The sequence below is a fragment of the Barbatula barbatula genome (genome assembly GCF_947034865.1).
Source record: "Barbatula barbatula genome assembly, chromosome: 24".
NCBI lineage: Eukaryota > Metazoa > Chordata > Actinopteri > Cypriniformes > Nemacheilidae > Barbatula > Barbatula barbatula.
Window position 1 is genome coordinate 17485373 of NC_136787.1, and position 19914 is coordinate 17505286.

At 38.6% G+C, this 19914-nt stretch overlaps 1 protein-coding gene across 3 annotated transcripts in view; it reads right to left on the reverse strand.

Moving 5' to 3' along the window:
- Positions 1–19914, reverse strand: part of ttc28 (tetratricopeptide repeat domain 28) — a 166208-nt gene that overhangs the window by 139471 nt on the left and 6823 nt on the right. The gene's annotated exons all lie outside the window — the stretch shown is intronic.

Sequence of the window (19914 nt, forward strand, 5' to 3'; positions counted from 1 at the left end):
AACTTTCCAGAAAATCATGGTATTATAATGCAAGCATGTTCTTTACCATCACCAGCAAAATGCAGTGCTGTATAACACCTTCAGTGCAATACAATACGTCTTAAAACACATCCCTGATCTTCACCTCTTCTTCACCCATCACACGTTCTGTTATCGCCCTCATGAACCCGAACCTCGACCAGCATCCATCACTTCAACTCATGCTAAAACCACTATCCAACATCTCCACCACACGCACAACCGGCATTCCTTCAAAGACCCCCAATGTCATTACAGATAATAAGAAAACTGCTTCTAGTAATGGCAGAACATGAAATATGAGACAGCTCTGCGTTATGCTAATGTGGATGCGGGACTGGATATCTTCCCCACGCTTCCTGATTTCTGAGCGGATTATCAGCGAGCGGCAGGGGCATTATTCCACAGATGTGCCACAGATTGACAATGGGGTTTTGATACTGTAGACCGCTGCTGTTTCACTGAAGAGAAGATGCGATCAATAACTGTTGGAGCTTGATAACAGAGCCATTGACTTTGATTGTCCCAGACTGCAAGGCCATAACACTGACAACTTCAATTGCTCTCTTGTGAAAAAAATAAACTGTTCCTTAGCACCAATAGAAACAAACGTTACTACGCATGCGCACGATCCGGGACTGCCCTAAACTTTCAGTACACATTCACAAACAATAGAGTGCCTGTAGATTATTAATGACAACAAGCAAAAGAAACCGCTACTTGGCTAAACTTGTCTCTCCAATATTTTGAATTTAGACTGTGATACCAAACTCAACCACTAGATGTCCACGTACCATACGGATTCTTTAAATGCGACCAAACTACAGAACCCATTCGACAAATTGTTTTTTTAATAAAAAATAACATATAACTAAATTCAACAAATGGTTTATTTATAACAATTATTTTACAATAAAATAACAATATAAATGAATATTAACATGAATTAAATTTTATATAAATTGTTATATTATTATACACTAGTCAGAACGATAAACAAAACAGACCCAAGGTTAACTGCAGTCCAGGCACGTGTGTCTGATGAAAAGGAATATGTTACCCCAAAACTACATTTTATTATTGTTTACAGTTATAAGAATTTTCTTTTTTTTCTATCACCTTGTCTGAAAATTTTACAATTGAATTGGAGGTTTATTAAATTTTAGTGTCACTGACAGAAATGTTTTGATAATCTTAAAAATCTTTCATTAATTTCTTTTAAAAGTAACATTTTATGTAGATAAAAATGTATTTAAAATGAATGACTGAATAATGTTGAAAAAGCATCCAATAAGATCTTAGAATGGATGTGAACAGGTGTTTAGTATTGTTTAAAAAGCATCTCAGAAGCTGTTAAAATGACAAGAGAACATTTCTGCAAATTTTACACAAACAGTGACTATACTTGATCAAATTTGGACTTTTCTTATTCTAAAAAGTTACATATCCGTTCACGCATAGTTTGAATATTAGTTGTTCGGACAAGAATGAGAAAGTGAACCTAATCCTTTGAACGATAATACTGTACATCTAACATATAAATATTACATTAGACTACAGAGAATTGGATACATTTTGAAAAACATTTGCAAAAATAATATACAAATGTATATTATCATGCAATGTAAATCACTTATGATATGCATAATGTATAAATGCATAAATGTAATTTATTTTGGGGTTAAATATGCAAAAGATTCACCCAGTCACATATTCAAAGACTCTCATTGTGTCAATGTCTGGACATTTGTCTCAGGTTTTGGTCGAGTGGTCAGACACCAGAATGTCTGGCTCCACATGAAACCTGCTGGCAGAAAGTAGCGGTCATCACAATCTGACCTGACGGGTCTCCCACCTTCAAAACCCTCCCACTGATATCCCTTAAACTCTCCATCTGTGCCACAATGAGACACGTCAAAGAAAACAATACTACAACATACACAGAAAGACACCGCTCAAGTTTGTTTGTATTCCACCAAATCACAAATAACTAGATTTTTAGGTGGTTGAGCTCAGCCTAGAGTCTTGAATATCATTAAGCTAAATCCACGGTTAAAAACAATCTTCCATAGTAGTATTATAATGGCAGAATATTCTTACTGTATATCAACAATTGCTTAAATGTAGTTAAGGCATCATTAGACAAACTGAGCACTTCTGAGTCATGAATAAGTAACTCCATCCAGAAGCAGTCCTGTCACAAAACATACATCATTGCTGAATTTCTGAATGAGCTATTCTTCATACATCTTGCAGCTCTTTGAGACCAACTGCACCATTGGATTTGTGAATAATGCCACAGTTCCACAGAGACGGGCCGCTTCTCAACCTGTCACAGCGCGTCTGTGTTTCAACACTATATTAATTCTGAAGGAGACAAATCTGCTTGTGTGGCCGATTCACGAATGACTCCACAGACGTAAGGCATTCTTTCTTCTGCTATCTGCCTGTGGTATGGATCACAACGCTGGATTATTCATCTGTCGCTCTCTGAACTCTCTCAGTTGAAAGAGAAATAGACTCCGAAACAGATTCAGTTACGGTGGAGGGTTACATCTCAACCTTTGTGCCTGGATGCTGGGGAAATAAATGTGAGGTGCAGAGGATGAGGAGAGCAGGCAAACAATACAACAACTTTGGGTCACCTAAACAATAAATGATTCTTAAATGCTTGTTACTCTAAAATATACTATACCAATGCTTGATCACAGTAATGAAATCTACAGCAATATTTGCTAAAAAAAACATTACCACCGATATGCTCTAAAAGATTAATCTGACCATCTCGTTCAGCTTTCAATTTATTCCTGATGGTGAAAATCACGTGCTGTCCTACACTATATTTATAATTTACACAAAGTGTCAATAAGAGCTTGGAGAAACACGATCAACATTTTGTGGTTGATAAACTGTGATTTGAAATCATGAGTGTACCCCCACAAACCCTGTAACACACCTGGGTGAGTACCAATGATGATAGTAAAAAAGGTCGTGATGTATAATATCATAATATGTGACCCTGGACCACAAAACCTTAAGTATCTTAAGTAGCACAGGAACATTTTTTGTTATAGCCAAAAATACATTGTATGGGTCAAAATTATAGATTTTTAGGCCGAAAATCATTAGGATATTAAGAAAAGATCATGTTCCATGAAGCTTTTTGTAAATTTCCTACTGCAAGTATATAATAACGATATAAAAGTATGTATAAAAAATATGCTATGCTAAGGACTTTTTCCTCAATGTTTAGATGATTTAAAATTTTCAAATAGTTTTATCTCGGCCAAATATTGTCCTATCCTAACAAACTACACATCAATGGAAAGCTTATATATTCAGCTTTGAAATGACAAAATCTTGGTTTAAAAAATTTGACCCTTGAGACTGGTTTTGTTGTCCAGGGCCACATATATGGTGATATAATGAAGGTAATGATTCAAACGGATCTACAACAGCCCATGATACGCAACTAAAGTAAAGAGGAAAAAAAGAACAAACAGCATGAATCATAGATCTCTCTTGACATTCTCATTTCACTCGGTTCTCTTATACTTTGTTATTTCGACAAAACTCATAAAACGAAGAGTCGAAGAGAGAGAACGAGATATGGCACAGTATCGACAAACTCAATTTAATTGATGGACCCAATCCTTTTTGTGTATAATTACAAAAACACAAGTGAGTCATTTACAAGTAAATCAAAGTGAGTCTTTGAAAGGCTTTTAAAAGCAGCAAAGTCGTGGAAGTCGTTATAGTAAAATTCAGAGATGGATGTCAGTGTCACAGGAGGAACGTGTAGGAATATAGGTGACAGCGTGTGCGGTGACATTTCCATTATTCAAGTGTCAAAGAAAACACGTCGAGCCGGTCAGCATGAAGCTTCAAATTATTGCTCTATTCAAAGCAGCGCTACTTATTGGAAAATATTAAATAATATTACCGTTTAGACTTTTATTTAATGTAACCTGACTATATAACGTGTTTAGCTCTAAACTCAGATTTATGAAAGCACAACAATACCAAAATCTGACGAATTGAATGGGTTATAAAATCTATTTATGTAAGTAAATATAGACATACCGACAAATCCATCATATGACTTTATGAGATAAGAGCGATGGATCCCTGAGGTGCTAAATTACAGCGCTTTCCTTAAAATCATATTATCTACTTATCCTCTCACATCTCTGTTTCAATCCTATCTCTGTCCCTATATTTATTATATTTATTCATCTATCCCTTCATCCATTCATCCTTCCAAAACCTCAGATATGAAATGGAAAAACACTGTACTTTCGAAATACTGTGTTGTCAACGTTGACAAGCACTTTTTAATACTTTTTATTGGTAAGATATTTGCTAAATCCAAACATAAAGTGTGACTAATAATAATTATTAATCACAAAATATGGAGATACAAATGGACAAAAGTGATATTCAAGCTGTAGGAATTGGGGCAACGCCAAAAGCAGATCTCTGTTTATATAGTGTTGTTCCTTCTTTCCTTGTGACTTAGAAGTGGATATCTTTAAGACAACCAGGTCACGTTCTGAGCAGACTAATATCTGAATGTAGGTTAAGTAATTAGTTGGACCAAAGCCTGTAAACCACGCAGAGACGCTGGACAAAATCCACACGCTAATCCAAACACCGCTTAGATGTGGTTAAACTTTCTCATACCGCTTTCCTTCCGTTTGGAGAACTGAAGTGCTGATTGTGCTCGATGTATTGATCTGTAGAGTCAGGGATGGTTCTAGTGTACAGCAGTCAATGTCAAACATTATCTTTTATTTGATGACACCTGGCGAGGTTCATGGGCGGAAGATAACGAAGAAACAACTTAAATGTTGAATGTGGTCTTTTCTGATTATTGCCAGGAAGACCCATTTACCAGGTGGTCCTTGCGACCCCGATGACCTCTGTTGATGTTTCTTTAGGGAAGGTTGGGGGGTTTGGGGTTGAGAGTGTCCTTCTACATCTATTGACCGCTGCCGGACAAGAGGTCTGTGCATCGATTCAGATATCGCCCTCCCAGGAACCATTGTGGGAACCGATGGGTGGATGAAAATAGAAGGCGTGATTCGAATGGACTAATTAAAAAGCTGCTCTAATTCACTGACTGAGATGGAGGAGATCAGTTTATAGCTCTACCCCAGAGGAGCAATGTCAGCGCTTAAATTTTCCCATCACAAAAACACATCCATAGGGTTAAGACTACTTATAGACAGACATTAAGCAGGTGCTATTTTAAGCCATTTCATATCTACATCAAGTGATCAAACGAGTTTTGAATAATATAATAAAAAGCTGCATTAAAGCTGCCTCTCTATCGCCATCTCTGTTGAAAATGTAATATTGCGGGTTCCTCTACACAGTGTTGAAATCGAATGACGTCAAGCTGACCTGCGCAAATCATATCTGCATTTCACATTTGCATTTAACATAGTTTTTCTCTCCATATAAAACTATATTTAACACTATAAATAATAACAAATAAATTCAAAGATCTACATTATTGATGCAATATCATGAGAAAAAGAACAGCAGCATATTGACATATGATTGTATCACCAAAGCGCAATATAACACAGACTTGAGTGGTTTATTAAACAATGTCAAGCTCTGTGAGTAAGACAGACATGCGCTGGAATCCTCATGGACGCTTCTCCTCCGAGAACGCAAGTGAAACGCCGTCTGCATCTGTCATCAAACATTCAGAGAGCAGATGAGCGCACAGCTTCACATCTCAGCACAAAATGAGTCGGCTCATCTAATGATTTCTGAATCAATAGCACTCCAATAAGAGCGACGGGCTGCCGGGGAACCATCTTCAAAATAAAACAAACTGACATGCGCCTTCACAAAGCTCACTTGCCCTTTACATAAAGTCTGAGGTTCAGAGGTCGCTGTTGTAAGAAAGGGATTGAAGTTATGACAGAAGAATCTATACGACGATTCATCAAGAATCAGTGAAAGTTTTATCAAATATGTCTCTGACAGGTTTCTTTATGGTCACATTTCTCACTTTGGAGGATTTATGTAGAAAATAAAGCTCTGTGTGGGTTATGTTTTTCATATGTCAAAGCTAGAGAAAATCACCTGCTGGTTAAACAAGATTTTGATCGATTGTTGGAGAATGATCCAGAAGTGAGGAATAATAAATCAAATAGAGTTTATATGAAATCTGAAGGTACAGGCCGCTAAAAACACATAACTGATGACGTGACACACACAGTGAATATAACATAACCTGTCAGGGATATTTCACAATATAATATAAGAAGAAAATAATAATGAATAATTTGCTATTTTAGCACCATAAGGATTTTGTTCACTGTGACATTAATTCGATGACACATAAACACATGATCATTACATCCTCCTTTATTTATTTATTAACATGGTTAAGTATTTACATCATGATAGGATGTGTGGTACAGGCTTTTCATTTATGCTTACGAAAATCCTTGTCATGATAGAAATGTCAGTCGCACTTTATTTTAAAGTCCAATTCACGCTATTAACAAACCATTAAATACGACTTTTGCCTCAATAAACTACTAATTGTTTATTAATAGTTGTTAGGTTTAGGTATTGGGTAGGATTAGGGATGTAGATTATGATCATGCGTAATATGTGCTTTATAAGTCAATATGATAATAATATGCATGCTAATAAGCAACTAGTTAATAGTGAGAATTGGTGAGAAGTGTTACAGAAATGTCACAACATAAAGAAACGCTAAATCCTAAATATTATTTCTTATTTTGTTCTATTGATCACACACACACACACTCAGCACGACACAATGACCACTTACTGTTCAAATGACTATAATAAAGAGCAGCTCAATTGTTGGTGGTTAAAGACACACAAAATTGTACAACAACAGAGGGCAGTTAAGCTGCTTTTTACAACCACATCACAAAACAGCCCCAAATTACTCCTATTGAAAAACAATCCATCACAAAGAAACATTTCAAAGATGAATGGTGCAAAACCGACCATGTTATTAAAGGGCGAGAGATTAAAAAACGAAACAATGAAGCACACACTCATTTCTTAAAAAGTCAGAGAACAGGTGGAGTTTTGGGTTTGTTTTGGCTTCAACCTCACAAAATATGAACAGTTTTCTCACACACACCTATCGTTTTCATTCTTTTTTCCCTATTCCCAGAATGGAAGATTGTTGTGTTGGTTCCTCACAGCAGTTGTGTCTCAAGACTCATGTGAATGACATCAACCAACACACAATCGAGAAAACAGAAAGGTGGGGGGGTATCCTGAGGCAGTAACAGGAAAGCACAAGGACAGATGAACAGATACAGAGAATTCAGCTGGGCGGAAGTGACTCTGGCTTTCACACTCTGGGGAGGGCAAAGGTCAAGAGGTCACCTGTCTGAACACTGGCCAGATACACTGACAGAAGGCCTGTCAAACATTCAAACGTTACATTGACATGTGGAAAAGCAATGAATATAAATAAGACAGCCAGTGAAAGTAACATTCTGCTATGTTTACAACAGCTGCACTCCTCTAAGTCGCTTTGGATGAAAGCATCTGCTAAATCAATAAATGTAAATGTCAGTATTATATGGTGAGTAAGAGTGAGCAGTAAATGGTGGACTGCTTGTGCAACAAACATGATCGATCCCTTAAACATGTGGCTTGTTAAAGTGGCCGTAACTCAGACAGTTTCTGCACATCTCATGTTAATCTTGAGTACTTACGGAATAGTATGGCACCCTTTAAATAAACATAGAGTCTTTAGTTTGATCACATTTATGAAAGACAGTTACAGCTGTACGGTTTTGTCCGAAATCATACGACGCGTGCGGAGGCGGAACTAAAGCAAGTGCGCACACATTATCACCAAAACACAGACTGCGTGCGATTCGTGTCCGGCATCTTTTAGCACTAGCACCGTGCCATCTATCAGTTTCAAACGATCTCCGAATCCAGCGTTATATCCATCATTTATATAACATCCATCACTAAAATGCTGTGAACAAACAAACACACCTCAACTTCTCTCACTATCGCAAGAGTAATGAGCTGGAGGCCCACAGCGTAGCCAATCTTGACGCAGCGGGTCTTCCTATCGGTCGTCTGTTGACAGAGGGCGGGCTATTTCTTTCACCTTGACGTGGATGTGATTTTCAGGGAGAATTGCCCAATAAGGCACTAAAAAAAGTTTTTACGAAACTGATTTCTTTGTTCTAAAAAAACTTTCTGAAACCTATTCGAACGCTGGGGAAGTTTATCGCGCACAGAATTGACAGCATGTGTAGACAGCATGTTTAACATTGAAAAGAAGTCAGAATGCATAAAACACCGGTGCACATCCCCTTTTAAAAAAGCTTTTATCAAAAGGTATACATTTTTTTCTATGTGTCTGTGTTCCCTGTGGTCCGAACGCATGACCTTTGCACTGCAAGTGTAGTGCTCTAGCATCCGAGCTACAAGAACACTATAAACAAAGGAACAAACAGAAACCACCCATAAATAATCGAAATTGTACTTTACACAAAGATGCAAAAATAACATCCAGAAACTTAATATGGACACAATTAAAAAGAGTCACCCATCATAAAATAAGTCATTTTTATCATAAATTCTTAAATGTACAGCAGCAAAAAAAGGATCAGAATGATCAAATAATCACCGTTAGGTGGGAGAGAAATAAAGGGGATTTCAGAAATGGAAATATATATAAAACAGCACTCTGTAAAACACTGAATGCAGAGAAGAACCACGTGAAATTATGTTGGGATAAACTTAAATATCCTCAATTATAAAATGGATTGGTAATAGTTCAGCCAAAAAAATGGTTCTGTTTGACATTCCATGGTAGGAAAATAAATAACTATGTTCAAGTCAATGGGGACCATTTTGGGGTGAATTAATACTATAAGCCGGTTCTAAAAATACACATACTGTAAAAGCTGTTAACCGTAGTTTACATATCACGGTATAAAACTTCTAGCACATTATATGACATTTGCCTAAAAATTCATATTTTCAAGTAAATGTGTGTCCTTTTAATAAACTGTATTATGGTACTCGCTGAATTGAGAATAGAGCAACAGCTGAGACTACATTGACTGTATTCCTGAATTATCTCATTTAACACATACCTTAGGACTTGAGGGAAGATTATAAAAATATAATTCTGTCATCATTTAATCATCCTCATGTCATTGCAAAATCCGAGTTGTCTTCTCCAAAACGCAAAAGAAGACCTTTTGAATATGTTGATGCAATTTTTTATTTATTTCGTTTTTTATGTAACAGGGAAAATGGACTGTCAATGACCGCTTCAGAAGTAGATGTATAAATTGAATCTGCAGTCCCATTGACTTTTTTAACATTTCTCAAGATTCTTTTGTGATTCACAGGAGAAAGAGTCAAATTCAAGATTACATTTACAACCACATAAGGAGGACTATCCCTATATAACATGGACAATGTCAACCCCAGGAAGACCGCCCCCTATTGGATCCACTTTTGCATCATCCAGCAGAAACATCTGTATTCCCAGGAGGTCTCAGATCAGACGAAAGCTGGTAAACACAGGCCTAATCCAGTTTATACTACAGTACAACAGTGTGTGAACTGACTACATAGTCAAACATCCTCAGGCCAAATATTCTGTGTGTCTCTGTGGATTCAGTCAATAAATGACTGAATCACCTCAGCGAAAAGACAAATGAACCACAGCACTAATGACCTCAAGTTAAGTGTTTCAAGTAAATAAATGCAGAAACCTTTTTTCTTCTGTGAGATTTTCCTGCATTTAAATGCACTGATGGTCAAACTCCTGGAAAGAGAAAAAGTGTATGATGGCAATGGAACATAATAACCGCCATGCCAAACGTTCGCCCTTCACGAGGCCCCTCGCTCCTCCAGCCAACCTCTCCGGGCGACGAGATTTCTCACAAGCGAAGGCGACCTCAGATTCTTTCCCTCCAAAGGTCTGTAATTTCAAATCCTTTATTTGATTGTTCATTAAGTTCAACCCTCCCCTGGAAATTGCAGACCGGACCCAGTTATTAGTGGTTCCACACATTCGCCTTCTGGATTTTTCCTTCCAGCGTATATACCTCAGTGGCTCGTGAGATGAGAGGGCAGAGAAACAGATGAGACCTTGTTTTAATGGTCTCCCTGGCAGTGGTGTGAGGGAAAATAAGAGTAGAAATCAAATGAGCTATCATTGAATAGAGCGGGGAAATGACGTCTGGAGCGCAGGGCAGAATTAACGTTTTCATTATTACCTATTTAGATAATTAATGTTACATTCATCATGAAAGTTTAGCTAGCAGCATGTGTGCGTATAAAGAGTCCGACGTGAACTAAGCGCAGGGTAGTAGGAAAGAAAAATCACTTTTTTTCTCCTTTCATCGCAATCTCATGACAAAGATGTTCCTCATGCGCTTAGAGCGTGAGATATTTGGGAGCGTGGCAAATCTGAGCAATGATTTTATTATGAATTCAAATGTTAGACCTATGCTATTCAATATTTGCATATCCCTACACTATTTCATTCTTTACACTCCTCCTATTTCTTTGGACAACCCATAAAAACCACAAATTAAACCCTCTCGATTGTTTCTCCTAGACATAAATGAGATAAAATGGAGACCAAATGGAAACCTTTGTTTAAGTCTCATCTGTGTCTCAGATATCTCTTCTCACAAATGTCTCTGAGTTTCAGAAGAGATGTCAACAATGACTCAAACTGAGCTCAGATTTGTCAAGTCTGCACTCAAAAGTAAAAAACTCAATATTATTGAAGATCTCAATATGAAACATTTCTCATTAAATGACCCAAATCCAGATCCAAATTTGTCTACATTCATTTTACACCTCCATACTCTTCGTGTGTCACCTATAACACTCTCGTTTGTTTCTCTTTTGAGACTAAGTTGACACAAAAATAATAAACTCCTATAAAAGTGCAACATCTGAGCAATTCAATTTTCCTGAGACACAACCAAACCCTAACTAAGACCTCTGCAGTGTGAGAGCTCTGGAGCGCAAACCTCTAAGCGATGAAATTCTCTCACAAGGAGTCAGAGATGCTAAAGGAGGGGCCACCCACCCGAAACACGGCTTCATCACTTCTCCGACTCTTTTGATCTAAGAGGCTCACATAAACCAAGTCGAGCTCTCGGGTTTCACGTACTCACAAACAATCCCAGCGTCTGGGGCTTTCACAAACCCGCAGGTAGACCAGCGAGCATCAGAGCTCTGGCAACACGTGCGGTAGGAGTGTCTGCAAACAGATCCGAGTTTCCATATACAGGGAAACTCCGGCACGCTTTTGTCATTCAGGGTTTGTCAACAGGCATTAGACTCAATGTAGGAACAAAGCAGAGAAGAGGAGGGTTTCAGGCCAATATGGAGATCTTTCCCAGAGTGGGAAGCCGAGCCCAGAGCTGTGTATGTGTGGGAGAAAGAGAAAGAAAGAAGGTCTGGGTTTATTTCACGTGCCAGGCCAAACCAGCATCTTCAAAGTGCTGCCTATGGGGGAGACGCGCAAAACCATATGCGGCAGGAGTCTTTTTTTAATACATCACCCACACACACACCTCAGCCACACTCCAAACACACACACTATTACCACACAAGAGAACCGGCCAAAAGAACACCACAAACACTAAACAATGACAACATGTGATTAAAACACATTGTGAGAAATATATTGATCACATGAAACAAAGCTGAGCTAGTTAAACGTGAAGGCTTTGGTACTGGAGCATGTGGTGAGAGGAGGTGATCGTGTGTGTGTGTGTGTGTGTGTACGTGATCGCTGATACAGCGAGTCGTCGCCTCCGGAGAGCCTGCAGCAGATGTCGGAGTGTGTAGCGTAAGCAGCTGTCCTGCACCCACGCGCGCACACACACCTCATTCTACACACAGGGCCGCTCTACACACACACACTGGACCAGAGTACACTCGAGCACTAACGCGAAATTAAGACTTTAATGTTGATGGTTACACTGTCTGGATCATTCCCTATCTCCCATCTAGTGCATTGTGTGTATGTGTAGTATGTAATAGTGATATGAGGTGGCGCTTCCGCAGCTCTCATAGTGAAGGGGGCGGGACTCTTTGGATTCTAAAGCGGATTTGATTGGATGAGAACTTTGACGTAAGGCTAAAGTGTAGCGTGATGTCATGGAATTTCTAGATTGTTTTGAACGCACTTGCCAGACTATCAGTTTCGAAGCCTTATATCTTCTAAATGGGAATTTTTTTCAACATAGGAGCATATCAGTTTATTGACATCCTTAAGGAAAACTTATTTTTAATAAAAAAAACTTTCGTTTTGATTTCACTGGGGCTTTAAGTATCAGTGTCGTGTCAGGCAACAACGGCCACTTCCGTTTCTAGGTAGCAAAACTGTATGCACACTCTAAAATGTATATACTTTTACATGACAAAAAGGTAGATACATTAAGGGCGTAGTAAAAGTAGGCGAATTGGGACGCAGCAACACACACAGGACTCATTCGACATACACACACACCATTCATTCTACTCAAAGACACACACAAGGCTTATTCTACACAGACACAAACTATAGACTCATTCTACACACACACACACACACTGCTTTGTCTACACACACATACACGTACACACTTACTATCTCATACTATACACACACACGCACAGGACTTATTCTATACACACATGACACTCATTCTACACGCATACACAAGGTTTATTCTACACACACACACATAGGAACACTCTCTTTCATCTTCACACATACACACACACAGTTAACACACCTCCTGCGCATTTAAACCAATTACAGCTGCTCCTCCACCAGCCAGATCACGACCAATTACAGCAGGAGGCCAAACTCGAATCATGTGCCCTCTATAAACCTGTTACTCTGCTCCACGTCAGCGTACGTGAATGTCTCTGTACTCATCTACTGTACTGCCAGAGAGAAACAGACCGACACATAACAACAGAACCAACACAGGCTGGTTATTCATGTTGTGGAGAGTTTGGAAGACACTTTTCTAAGTGATGGATAAGTGTATAGTTTGCTTTCTGGTCGACCTCAAGTCTTTATTCAAATCCTCATGAGCTGCGAAACCCTTGACACGCGGTATGGAGATAAGATCCAGCAGTGACCTTGTTATCAACATCAAACCCACCAGAGAGATGGACATGTTTGTCTGACATCTCTGATATCCGCTGCCCTTGTCTGTCAAAAACCTCATTTCCATACTGACCTCTCGCCCAATAGGAGACAGGCTGCGGTGTAACCGCACATCCCCGTCAAATAAAAAGCATCAGATGGATAGCGACCATTTAGGAGAAAGATAAACCATCAATTTCACGTCCACCTGACAAAGAGATAGATTACATCATTTAGTCCTTTTTCTAAAAGCATATCAGATCTCGAAAACATCTTGAGGAATATTCCCTCAACCAATACGTCGATTCGTGCCGCGGTGTAACATAAAACATTTCACTCCTGAACTGCTGCTTATTGACAATGTGTTCAACTCAGAGGGAAACATATGTTTCACAAAAGGAGCGCACGCATATTGAGCTACGACTCCACATCACCAACATCCTTTTCATGTGAACGCAACAAATGCATCCCCATCCGGGTGGAATAATGCGTTTAAGTGTCACATGCTTTGTTTTCGGAAATCAAACGCACATGCTGTGACCTCTAGGATTGCGAGCTGTGTAAAGCATTTTAAGGCGACGGCTCCATTGCCTCCTAAAAACAAATTATTGTAAAACCTGTATTGTGGAATTATCCGCTTGAATGGGGAATTACCAGTGATTTTAGGCGCAGTCATTCTTCATATGCAAAACATTTAAACGCTCTGTTGTTTAAAAATGAATATGGTTGTGTTCTAACTTTACTTCTATACAAAGGTAAAACCCAAATATCAGAAACGTTTTGAACATTTCAATTAAGAATGAAATAAAACGATAAGAAACACCTGAAATAGCACTATTGGTTGATGAATAGCAACTTTTTCCACTGCAGACGTTTGTTAATAGCACCCGGGATATGACAGTATTCCGTGTCAAAATGAAATCATTCATCACTTTCATTTTTTAATAGTAATATTGTGTTAAAAGAACCTACCCGTTATTATCTCCAGCTTGAAAATGGTTTCAATTTTATTCAGTATATTAAGAGGAGACATAAAAGTTATACAGTAGTATAATAATAAATACATTTCTACATCATTTACTCATGCTTGTTATTCACAACCTGTTGGACTTTCTTTGCATCTACAGATATTTTAAAGAACGTCGAAAACCAAACCATCGCCAAATCGTCTTCCACTGTATGAACTCAAAACCATGCAGACATTTCTCAAAATATCTTCTTTTGTGTTCCGCCGCAGACGAGTTTACAATCACATGAGGGTAAATAAATGATGACATAATGTTTGTGTCTAAGCGAACAATCCCATGCCACAAAGAATGAGCCCTATACTTGAAATATGCTTTGTAAGGAGCTCTTAAGAAGACAGCTGCATAATCTGAAGAAACCAGTGAAAACATTATCATGTGATGGAGTCGACACAAAGCAGTGACACAGTGCTCCCCTGTTGCCTCTTTATCTGCATGTGACCCGCTCTGTGATCCTGGCTACGCTTAGTGATGCCATCCAGTAATAAGACAATCCGGCTTTACTGAAGGACTTTGAACTCAAAAGTCTTTGTTCTTTGATAATTGAATAGAGCTGAGAATCTGAGGAGAATATTTCAAAATCACATATTACAGTCAAATACTACTGGAGTGAAGCGGAGCGGCTTTATGTTTTTAATTAGCAAATGGTTTGACGTTTACTTTCACGATGCCAGTAAAAGGTATTAGTGGTTTAGCGTGGGCCAAGTAAAGGCTAAACACTAAAGACTAGCTAATTATGTTTAACATTAGCTGAGTAATTACATTGACCTTTATAGGATCTATATAACACGCGTGCTACCCGTTTGTGGGGAGTGTTTTGCCAAAAACACATGTGGAAGCAGGTGGGGTTGTATCGAGGGGTGATGAGGCTCTGTTATCACCATGGCAACGTCCATGATGCATAGATGTTGGGAGGTCTATTGTTTTTGATATGATCTCATGGACTCTCATCTAAGAAGATTTTCCAAACTTTTTCATGGACTGTTATAGGAGTGTTGTTACGGATGAGTGGACGGTTCCCTCTGGTGTTTTCTTTGAGAATTGCAAGGGTCACGTTGGTCTGAGTAAATCTCGCACAAAAAACAGCACATTTTATCCTAAAACGAAAACAATGAGAAATTATATTTAGCCTTTTTAAAAATGTCTTTTTTTTATTGTGACAGTTCAACACAATTATCATCATTCTCAATAATAGCCATTCATTAAATTCAGAAATAGGCTTTATTTGCTTTAAGCGAAACATAATTTCCCATTTCTTTATAGGGTAAAATTTGACCTGATCTTGTTCTAAACACGTTATTTGTAAGACAACACAGCATGTGCAGTCCGCTCATAGAAAACATCTTTTAAACATTTGGCTTCATCTTAAAAAACTATTTATGGGACTATGATGGAGTAACATCTTTCTTTTCACACTGAGAAGAGATAGCATTTGAAGGCCGGTTCATTCACTCACAGAGGGGCCATGATGTCGCTGAGTGCCAGCCCAGCGCTGCAAGCGTTTGGCTTCTATCGCATGGCATGGCAATGCATGTTAAATTCAGAAAGGACAAAAAGTCTGCATAGCGGTGGTGTCTCCAACACCATTCTGGCCTCAAGAGCCCCATTAACATGAAAGGGGCCTGAAAGCTCGCACAAACATGGCTGTGTAGAGCCGATACAAAGGCTTGCCGTACAACAGGCCGAACTGTTTTCTTTTATTCATCCGAGAAAGCACTTCGGGGCCTCGTATTAAAATTGAAAAGAGAAAATAAATTAGTTCAAATGAAATCCAGAGAAGAACTGAAATCCAGATCTTATGATGATATTTACAGAGATATCAAAAGCGAATAGTTTGTGGCGTTTAATGCATGCTATAAAATCAGTTTAAATATGAAAATAAATGAATTAACCTAATATTTTATCAGTTACATGTTAAAATCCTCTTTGAGATCTCCCTACAACATAAAGACTTTGTAAAAATCGCCCGCCGTGATCCTAATTTCTGTTCTAATACATAATTCAAAGGTCTCTAAATGCAATGCATCCGAATCTTATGAATATCACTACAAACCAGCCAAACTCAACAACTAGTCTGTTTAAAACACGTTTTACACCCCCTATTGAAATAAACACATCCACAGCTACCACAGTGGAAATTTAAGAGCACAAGATGAGTGTTTTTAATGCAGTAAATGTCATGCTTGCATGTCAGTACCGCTGAGCCCCCTCGTCGATGCGTTTCCCTCAGGAGAAGATTACGGAGTGGTTTGAATATTGCTTTATAAGAACAGGGTGTAACAGACGTCAACAGGCAGAGAAGTTCTGGCCCCAGTGCACTATGGGAAAATGGGCCTGTGGGCTTTCCATGCTGAAGATCTTCCCAGATGGCTTTCACAATGATGAGACGGACGTATTGACTGCACGAAGCTCTTTCATTTCAAAACACACGACATGTCCTTGCTGAGCCGACTACGGTAATTCTGTGATCTGAATGGAATTTCCTTCATAATAAAAGATGTCTTATCGAGTTTCACAGTTTAACTGAAGCGCTGTACCAGCAATCACCTACTAGTTCTTCACAATACACAGGTGACAACGCAGATGTCATATAACATCAATCTGAACTGACAGAAATTGGAAGGGCTTGTTGTTTCAAGCCCTAAACTTTTCTTTCCTACGGTAGGTTTTAAAAATATTAAACAGCTTTTTCCTATTGTACGTATTGAACTTTCTTGAAATTACTTACATTTCTCAATATTTACTAAATTCTTATCCAGCATTATCATATTGCAATAACGCTCTGTGTTGTGAGTTTTCTTTTTTTAAACAATCTTGACCGTTTCAGCACAGAATAACCATCAAAGGTTTAAAACAGATGACCTGTGTGCACAGATCTCAAAATCGCCTCATGATTCGAATTTCCATTCATACACGGTTCAAAATAATCCCTTCATCTGTTTACACAATACAGTCAGTGGCACATGTCTTTGATCAGCACAAGGGCTGCGAATCAAACAGACAGAAACAGATTTGAGGAAAAAAGATGGACGGAGTGAATCTTCATGAATTATCGTCTCTTTGAAGTCCAAGCGGAGCTCCAGGTGTGAGTTTTCTGAACACTTGCATGCTTGATAACTTCATCCTAGCAACCACGCGGAAAAACAGCAAAAACTCTTTCAAGAAAAGCTATTCGAAATAAAAACACGCAGGGAATGATGATTTCACCCATGAAATGATAAAAAAAGCATTTGTGTCACGCATAAACAGGCATTTAAATGGAGTACAATGATCTCAAAAAAACTAAAGCGGTCTCTCGTCTTTCATTTCATCATTTTGTGTCCCAAGCGTATTTGTTGATATGAGCAGCATCGCTCTAGCATCCTCCTGTTTCCCATGAGTCTTCAAAAAGCGAATATGGCCCGCACAGACGTCTATAAGCTGCTGGAAAGAGGGGGTTTGCCCAGACACCTTCTCATTGCCTTCTCAGAGTGGCCACCGCTATTGAGCCCTAATTAAAGTCAAGCTCAGCCGTGACCCCGCTGTGACGCCACAGCAGGAATATTACTATGACCCGACCCAGCGTGTCATCACCATGTCTCTTCACTCCACTGCACTATGACATAAGACGACACTACACAGCCAATTACGAGCTGTAGGGATGGACGATCTACAATATTAAATATTTATATTGGATATTATTGGGTGAACAATCTCTTTCAGCAGATCCATTACAGCGAGGGAGAGAGAGAGAGAGAGAGAGAGAGAGAGAGAGAGAGAGAAATACACATACATAAACTAGATAAAGAAAAAGATAAACAGACAAATAGATAAAAATACTTTGAACGAGAAATATATACAGATGTATAATTAGAAATACAGCGCCGGGGATAAAACTATTTGTATTTAATCATCATTTCTAGATATATTGTGACATAAAGTCATCCAACAGCAATGTGAAAGATTGACAGCATGACAAGACCCATAAAAACTGTGATAAAAATCACATTAAAAAAATCTTGTTTTTTATTTTTCTAAATACATGTGATAGTATTGTTGTATTGCTTAAAAATGAATATAAATGGATTTTTATTTGAAATTTGGGAGAAATATTGTTAGTAAAAACTATTATTTTACAACAGGTACAGTAAACACATACCTATGCTTGTAAAAACTTGAAAATTGATTGTGAAATTGTCTCTTTAATACATTGAAATACAGAACTACAGTAGCTAGACAGACAGAAACAGAGATTGACAAAAAAAGATATAGACAAAAAGCTAGACATACGAAATATAAATATAGACGGACAGACAGAAAAATAGACAAAGATAGACAGATACAAATATAGTGATAGATATAATGACAGAAAGACAAATAGGAAGATCGAGATAGACAGACAGACAGACACAGATATATCACTATAAATATATAACTATGTTAAATAACATCAGAATTCTGTGTTTTTATCGCTTGTATCTCCCATCCCCAACTGTCACAACACCTCTCATCCTGAAGCTGCATCTTTAAAACACAAAAACTCTAAAGGCTCATAAACACACAGAAAACACAAACATGTCTTCAGAGTCTTTCAGCGGTGCAGTGCTCAGCGTCTGCAGAATGCTGATGAAGCAGCACTCGTCTGCGTTCTCCGCACATTCATCATTCGCCGCGACCTCTCGTGAAGGCTGAGAGGCGTCTGAGTGTGTGACGGAGAGGAAAACATCAACAGCTTTCCATCAAACCTAGGACTACAACAGCCTTACTGTTGTCTGTGTGAAATTCTGCTTCATTGAACATGTTTCCCACACGTTTCCTTTTTTCTTTCGTTATAAACAAACACACATCAAGTTTACAATGGCCCTTAAATCATTTCAGCACTTGATTTTGATAGAACACCGATAGGAAATATTCCTATAACCTGTCAGGTTTTATTTATTACTGGAATACGTCTCTCATTTGAGTCTCTGTAACAAGATACTCCAACAAATAAAATTGCAACCTCTGAAACATTCCTCTTTTGTCTGTTTGTGTTAAATATGACTTTGCATCCTACATTTTCTACTGCAGCAGTTCGGGCTAGTAAAGTCAGTGGAATGTGGCTGTTTTTGCAATTATTGCACTCGCAGCAGAAGTTTAATGGAGAACTCGTCCAGGATTTCCACAACAAAACAGCGCCCCGGCCCCACACCCACTATTTCCTCCTATTCTGTTCCAAAAGGAAGCAGAACCTCTCCAATACAGGGAAAGGCCGTCTGCTCGATCCCATTACACTTCCTGTCTCCCGGGTCTCTCACTTGCGGCACCCTCATGTCTCACAAAGAAAATAATTTCACACGTTTTGGTTAAGCTAAATGAAACCCACATTTCTGCCCTTTTGTCTTTGCCAATGAAAAGGTCCTGCCTCTTAGGATCCCTGCAGCAAATTAACAGTCAAAAAGCAGGAGACGGGCAGAAATGCATGCCGAGGTTAACGTTCTGTGCTGGGTTTTGCCACATGTGCTCTCGGCCGGGGAGGAGAGGATTGTGTGGTCGGAGCCAGACCAAACCGAGGTCCCGCTCATGTCTGTGCAAGAGTTTGTTTCGGAGAAACTTCTATGGTTTACAAGAGAATAAAGACAATGCAATATCCTTCGGTCCTATTAAAACAAACATGTTTACGTAATTACAAAATACTTGAGTAGAGCTCACATGCGCGGCCTGCTCGAAAACAAAGAATAGAGATTT